The 7,133-nt window shown below is 31.8% G+C and overlaps 1 non-coding gene across 1 annotated transcript; it reads left to right on the plus strand.

Moving 5' to 3' along the window:
• The first annotated feature begins 5,860 nt into the window (after positions 1 to 5,860).
• LOC123858070 (U6 spliceosomal RNA) lies at positions 5,861 to 5,965 on the plus strand. Its single transcript, XR_006794033.1, has one exon. It is a non-coding gene; the product is annotated as a U6 spliceosomal RNA (small nuclear RNA).
• The last annotated feature ends 1,168 nt before the right edge of the window (positions 5,966 to 7,133 follow it).

The following is a 7,133-nucleotide window of genomic DNA, read 5'->3' on the forward strand; positions in this document are numbered from 1 at the left end:
AGCCCTTAGTAAAAGTGAATACCTAGAGCTGAGGAAGAAAAACTCAAGGACATTATTAAATACCCAAAGTAGACTTTGGGTCTACTTTGCCTACAAGACCGTCTCTGGGAATCCTATTTTCTCAGGACTTAATAGAGGATATTAAGGAAAGTTAATGAACTATATTTCCTCATAAAAGACAGTAAATAATCCTTTATTTTCTCTTTATTTTCTCATTTCCTTTTTTTTTAAAAAAAGAAAACAGTTGGTATTAACAGTCATTTTTGATGATGTCATTTTTTGCTATTCTTCTTTCTTTTAAATTATTTCCCAAAGAAACAACTTTTAATTTATCTGTTCGTCTCATTATTATTGTTATCTAACATGTTAACTTCTGTTATTAACGTGTCTTTATAATGCTTGTCTTTGGTTTATTTTGTTTTTGTTGGATGTTTATTTTAATTTTCTCATTCTTATTGTTTAAGGTTTTGCAATTCATTTGAGTATGTCTTGCTATTTGCTGTATATTCTACAATACATCATTTTCATTAACATTATTATCTAAAATTTTAGAAATTTTGGCTTACATTTTAATTTCCAAATGGAAAAGATTTCTTTTTATTTTGCTATTTTTCCTAGTTTTACTACATTGTGACCAGACAATATTTTGGTATCATTTTTTTTCTTTATAAAATGTAATGATATTTTCTTTGTGTTATTATATGCTAACTTTTTATAGATTTTTATTACGGTGTTTTGTAAGCAGATCTGTTTTCTATTTATTGAAGGTATACATTTTCATAAATACCCATCTTAGAGCCTCCTTATTGATTATGTTGTTATCTCCTCTATAGCCTTATTTACTTATTTATTTGACTGACTTGAACAATAAAGGTATGTTAAAATCTCCTCAGGATAGTGTGTTTCTATTTTTCCTTTCATGTCCTATAATTGTCCTCTGTGACTTTTATCCTGTATGAACCGCTGTGTTATTTAGTGCATAGATATTCATAACTCTTTTATGTATAATTTCATTGTGAATTGTAACCTTGAATGTTAGAAGGTATATCTTTGATTTGACATTTGAAATTTGCTTTTTGTTTGAAATGTACCTTAAATATCTAGATAGTTGCCCCTTTTTTTTGCTTTCATGTATTGGTCTGCATTTGCCCATCTCTTTTATTTTATCTTTTGAATCGTTTTACTTTAGGCTCTTATATACAGCTAAGCTTCAGCTTTGTTTTATGAGCCAATTGGAAACTCATTTTCAAATAGGTATAATGCAGTCATTTGGAGGTTCTCTCTCATTTTTGTCAGATAACTTTATGATACACTTACTGTGAATTGGATTATAGTTACCCTGTATCTTTGTGCGATCTGTTTCACTGCTATTTTTGTTGGCTTTTTAATTTTCTTTATTTTTTGGCATTTAGAAAGGATTATATTTTTGTTCTAGATATTATTTTTTATCAATAATTTTATACTATTCCTTAGTTCCCTTTTACCTTACTTCAGTTTCTACTATTCGGTTTGTCAATTTTTAATTGTATCATTAGACTTTCACCTTTCCCTATGAAAAATTCCAAATTCTTATTCTAGTTTCTCTTTTCTATCTCCTTTTTCCACCCACTTTTAGTGGTATTATTTCTAATTTGTCAGAGCATGTAAGATCTGTACACTATTCTTCCAGCTATCTTTATTCTGTTTTTGGTCTTACTATACAAATAAATATATTCAGTTCTTAAAAATTTTGCTCATTTTCCTAAAAATCTATTGATTTAATGAAAGTTATTTTTAGTGGATTCCATATGAAAGGCTTGTAGGTATAATTTCTCCATAAGTTTCCTATATTTGTGCATGTTAGATCAGTTTTATTGTAGTCTTAATTGAAGGACATTCGGCTGAGTATAAAACAATTGTCTCATAATATTCCTTGGGGTTCTTAAAAATGGTGCTCCACTGTTGTCTTGCTCTAACATATAGATAACTTAAGGTTACAGTAGACTTTAAAGTTATATGTTTTATGTCAATTTTATCTCAATGAAGTTTGGAGAAAAAACAAAACAGAAATTCAGGTTGGTATCAGACTTTTCAACATCACCACACAGAACAAGACAACAGAAGTGTACTATGTTTGATTTGATAAACGTATTGCAATATGATTACCACTTTACTGTTATCTAACAACTACATCAGATCATATAATTACCATTTCTATTTTATGGTGAGAACATTTAAAATCTTAGCAATTTTCAAGTTCTTAGTATGGTATCATTATATGGTATCTATATTTTATATGTATTATATGAAATATGGAATGATATATAATCCATCATTTATACACCCACAAACACACATACACACATACAATCTCTTTATCCATTTATCTATTGACAGGCACTTAGATTGTTTCCATATATTGGAAATAATGCTGCAAAAACACAGAAGTGCAGATGTCTCTTTGATGACCTGTTTTTAGTTTCCTTTGGATATATACCCAGAAGTGGGATTGCTGGATCATAAGGTAGTTTTCTTTTTAATTTTTTGAGTAAACTCCAGACTGTTTTTCGTAGTGGCTATGCTAATTTATATTCCCAATAGGGCACAAGGACTCCTTTTTTCCCCCACATCCTTACCAACACTTGTTATTTGCTTTTTGATGATAGCCATTTTGTTTGGCATTTCACTGAGGATTAATGATGTTGAGCATCTTTTCATCTACCTCTTGGCCATTTCTATGTCTATTACTCAGTTCCTCTGCTCATTTTTAATCAGATTGCTTGTTTTCTGCATGAGTCTTTATGTATTTTTTATATTAACCCCCTATCAAATATATGGTTTGCAAATATTTTGTCCCATTCTGTAGGTTGGCTTTTCATTTTGTTGATGCTTTCCTTTGCTGAACAGAATCTTTTTAGTTTGATGTAGCCCCATTTACTTATCTCTGCTTTGTTGCTTGTACTTTTGGTGTCATATCCAAAAAAATCATTATCAACACCCGTGACGAGCTTTTCCCCCCATTTTCTACTCAAAGTTTTACATTTTCAGATCTTACATTTAAATCTTTGATCCATTTCAAGTTATTTTTTGTGAATTGTATAAAACAGAGGTCCAATTTCATTTTTTTACATGTGTTTATCTAGTTTCCCCAACATTTGTTGGAGAGACTTTCCTTTCCCCATTAAGTATTCTTGGCTCTCTTACCAAATATTATGTGACTACATATGCAGGGTTTTATTTCTGGGCTCTTTTCTGTTCTTTCCTATATGTCTATTTTTTTCTGCCAGTATCACATTGTTGTGATTGTTATAGCTTTGTAGTATAGGTTGAAATCTGTCGGAATTTTGATAGGGATTGCACTGAATCTACAGATAGCTTTGGGTAGTATGGACATTTTAACTATATTCATTCTTCTGATCCATAAACAAAGAATATCTTCACATTTGTTTGCATCTTCTTCAGTTTCCCTCATCAGAGTTGAAGTTTTAGTATAGAAATCTTTTACCTCCATGGTTAAATTCATTCCTAAGTATTTTAGAGTTTTGATGCTATTCTGAATGAGACTATTTCTTTTCAGATAGTTCATTGCTTGGAAGTACAACTGGTTTTTGTATGTTGATATTATATCCTGCAGCTTTACTGAATTTGTTGATTAGTTTTAACAGTTCTTTGGTTGAGCCTGTAGGATTTTTTTCTCCATAAGATCATGTCATCTAGAAATACACACACTTTTACTTCTTCTCTTGATTTGGATGCCTTTTATTTGTTTATGTTGCCTGATTGGTCCAGGTAGGACTTCCAGTACTATGTTGAATAGGAGTGGTGACAGTGGGCACTCTTGACTTGTTCCTGATCTTCAAAGAAAAGGTTTTAGCCTTTCACTGTTAAGTATGGTGTTAGCCCAAGGCTTGTCATATACTGCTAAGGTAGTAGCAAGAAGGATAGTGACCAAAAGGGTCAGATTTTACATAAATTTGGAAGATTAAGCTCACAGGTTTTACTGGTAGACTTTGGTTTGAGGTGTACAAGAAAGGAAGAAAAAAAAAAAAAAGAGGGAAGGATAATTCCAAGCTACTTTGGCTGTGCCTGTAGGAGAATGAAGTTGCCATTTACTGAGCTAGGGAAGTATGAATAGAGCAGGTGTAAGTTCAGAAACGGGTAGTTTGGTTTTGTTGTTGTTAGGTTTAAACATCCACATGTACATGCCAGTTAAGCAGTTGGATATAAGATTCTGAGATTTGGGGGAAAGGTCAGGAATGGAGATGGAAATTTGATAGTTTTCTTGGCTGAACAATGGAAGTGAGATGAGTGTTATTTATTATCTCACTTAATAAATCCCTGAAGTAGGATAATACTGTTTCTATTTTTTTCAATATTTGGACCCAAAACTCATTTTGGAAAATACTCCTTAAGGGAAAAGCTCATTCCTTTTGGTTTTGTATCTCTATCTTCTAAATAGAACCAATTTCTATTAAACATATCTTGAAATAATAAATACATAGAAAAACTTTGAGTCTACTGACTTAGTAACATCAGTAAATTTTTTTAAAGATTTTATTTATTTATTTGACCGAGAGAGACAAAGCAAGAGAAGGAACACGGGCAGGGGGAAGGGGAGAAGGAGAAGCAGCCTTCCTGCCAAGCAGGGAGCCCAGTGGATGCAGGGCTTGATCCCAGGACCCTGGGATCATGACCTGAGCCCAAGGCAGACTCTTAACGACTGAGCGACCCAGGCACCCCAACATCAGTAATTTTTTTAAAACTGAAAAAATTCTCCAATATTTAGGTGACATGAGAGATGCAAAGATGCATCAATAGCAGATCCTAATTTTAAGATATTTGTATCATCCCACCATTCATATGACATGAATTTCATTCCATGGTTGTATGATGGGATGAATAACTTATTAATCAGGCAGAAATGGACAATATTCTTTTAGCACATATACAGAGGTTTGTGTTTCTCCTTATTCTTTCAGTCATGGATAAGAGATTCAACTTAATGGACCCTAGGATATTTTATTAACGATTAAACACAACAAAATGATTGAAGTAATATACCAAAACCATGTCAAAGGAATATGAATTCACAGAAGCTTATGTAACCCAAGACTCTCCCACTTTGTAATCACTTTCAAATTACCTCTCTCTTACCCCTGCATTCTTTTCACCATCATAACAACCCAAATCCATTAATAAACATAGCATTATGGTTAAGAGAATAAACTGAATCAAACCACTTGGCTTCGAACCCTTAGTCTGATTAAATAGTAATTTGTTCATTTGTGACATGAGGATAGTTATAGTAATTACCTAATGATATTGGTAGGAACACCAGTGAGAAAATACTCATAAAATATACTGTCATATACATGATAATTAGTATATATTATACTAATTATAGTATTGGTCTAAATTTTTTCTTTAAAATATAAAATTAATTTTACCTACATGGAAGTTTATTTTCTCTTTTTACCTAGTTCAAATTATTTACTACATTAATAATGCTTTAAGAATATACCATTTAGGGGTTTACACTTCAAACAACTGAGTATTATGTCACAAAGTAATTTATAGGAAGAATATCAGGTACTTCACAAAATCAACAGAAGTCTTTGTGAACTGGTGTGGAAATGGGCATGAATCAAGGAAGGACAAGCTATTGAGAAGTCTGCCAAGATAAGGTCACAGAAAGAGTTTAAGAATGCCATCACTGAACACTTATGAATGGACAATTGCATCTTTATGTCATTTTTCCAGAATTTAAAGTCCTTGAATTTATATATAACATATATCTATGTTCTATATCACTGGTTCTCAGATTTGGCTGAACAATGGGATCACCTGGATGCGGGTTGTGTTAAAAATACTGATGTCTTGTGCTCACTTCAACATTGCATATACTAAAATTGGAATGATACAGGAAAGATTAGCATGGCTCCTGTGCAAGGATGACATGCAAATTCATGAAGTGTTAAAAAAAGAAAACAAACAAAAATACTGATGTCTAGGTCTGATTCTCAGAGTTTCTAATTTTATTGGTATAGAGTGCAGCCTGGATAATGGGATTGTTTTAAAGCTCCCTAGGTGATTCTAACATGCAGCAAAATTTTATATTTACTGGTTCAAGTGGTATGGCCCACTTGCTGAAGAAACAGATGAAATTCTCAAAAGACTCCTACATATATTATATGTTAGTTAATTGGTTAATTATTTTTCACAAATAATTCATGTTTTTAGAAAGTTTTAAAATAAAGATAAGTATCTTGTGAAAGTTACCCATAATCTCCTATCCAAAGATAATTTCTATAAATATTTTCATTTATCTTTTCAGATGGTTCACTTTGTATATGAGATGTGTGTGTGTGTAATTTCATATGTTCTTATGTCCTTTGGTTCATAGTTGTTGAAGTTTCATGGCTGCTCTCTCTCCAGAAGATAATTTTTCTTTGTTGAATTGTGCCTTCCAAAGAGAAGGCCTCCAAAGGTTAAGGATTAATTCAACTAGTGAACTGTGAATATTGGTAAATTGACATTTCAAAGGGCAATGACATTCTATGATGCTCTAAACTCACTATCTCAGTGAATTAATATTTGAGTGTTTGAAAATATCAATTTCCCTTATGCAAAGCCACATAAGAATTAACTGATTTTCTTCATTTGACTCTTCCCTAGTCTTTACCTTTACTTTAGACATCCTTTGCCTACATGAATTTTCCTCTTCCTTAACAAATGAAAAATGAAAAGTCATTTGAAAACTGGTGCTTATTGGATTTGTTTAATGAACTCTTTTCTAAACTTAAAAAAGCAGATATATACTTTATAATTTATAACTTCATAAATTATAATTTAAAGTACTTCATAATTTATTTAAAAATAATTTAAGTTCTATAATTTTTATTTATTTTTATTTATTTATTTATTTATTTTTTATTATTCTGTTATGTTAATCACCATACATTATATCATTGGTTTTTGATGTAGTGTTCCATGATTCATTGTTTGCGTATAACACCCAGTGCTCCATGCAGTACGTGCCCTCTTTAATACCCATCACCAGGCTAACCCATCCCCCCACCCCCCTCCCCTCTAGAACCCCAGTTTGTTTCTCAGAGTCCATAGTCTCTCATGGTTCATCTCCCCCTCCGATTTCC

Source organism: Mirounga angustirostris, unplaced genomic scaffold (assembly GCF_029215605.1).
Source record: "Mirounga angustirostris isolate CCGP_5_RB_7025 unplaced genomic scaffold, mMirAng1.0.hap1 SCAF_13, whole genome shotgun sequence".
NCBI classification, from domain to species: Eukaryota; Metazoa; Chordata; class Mammalia; order Carnivora; family Phocidae; genus Mirounga; species Mirounga angustirostris.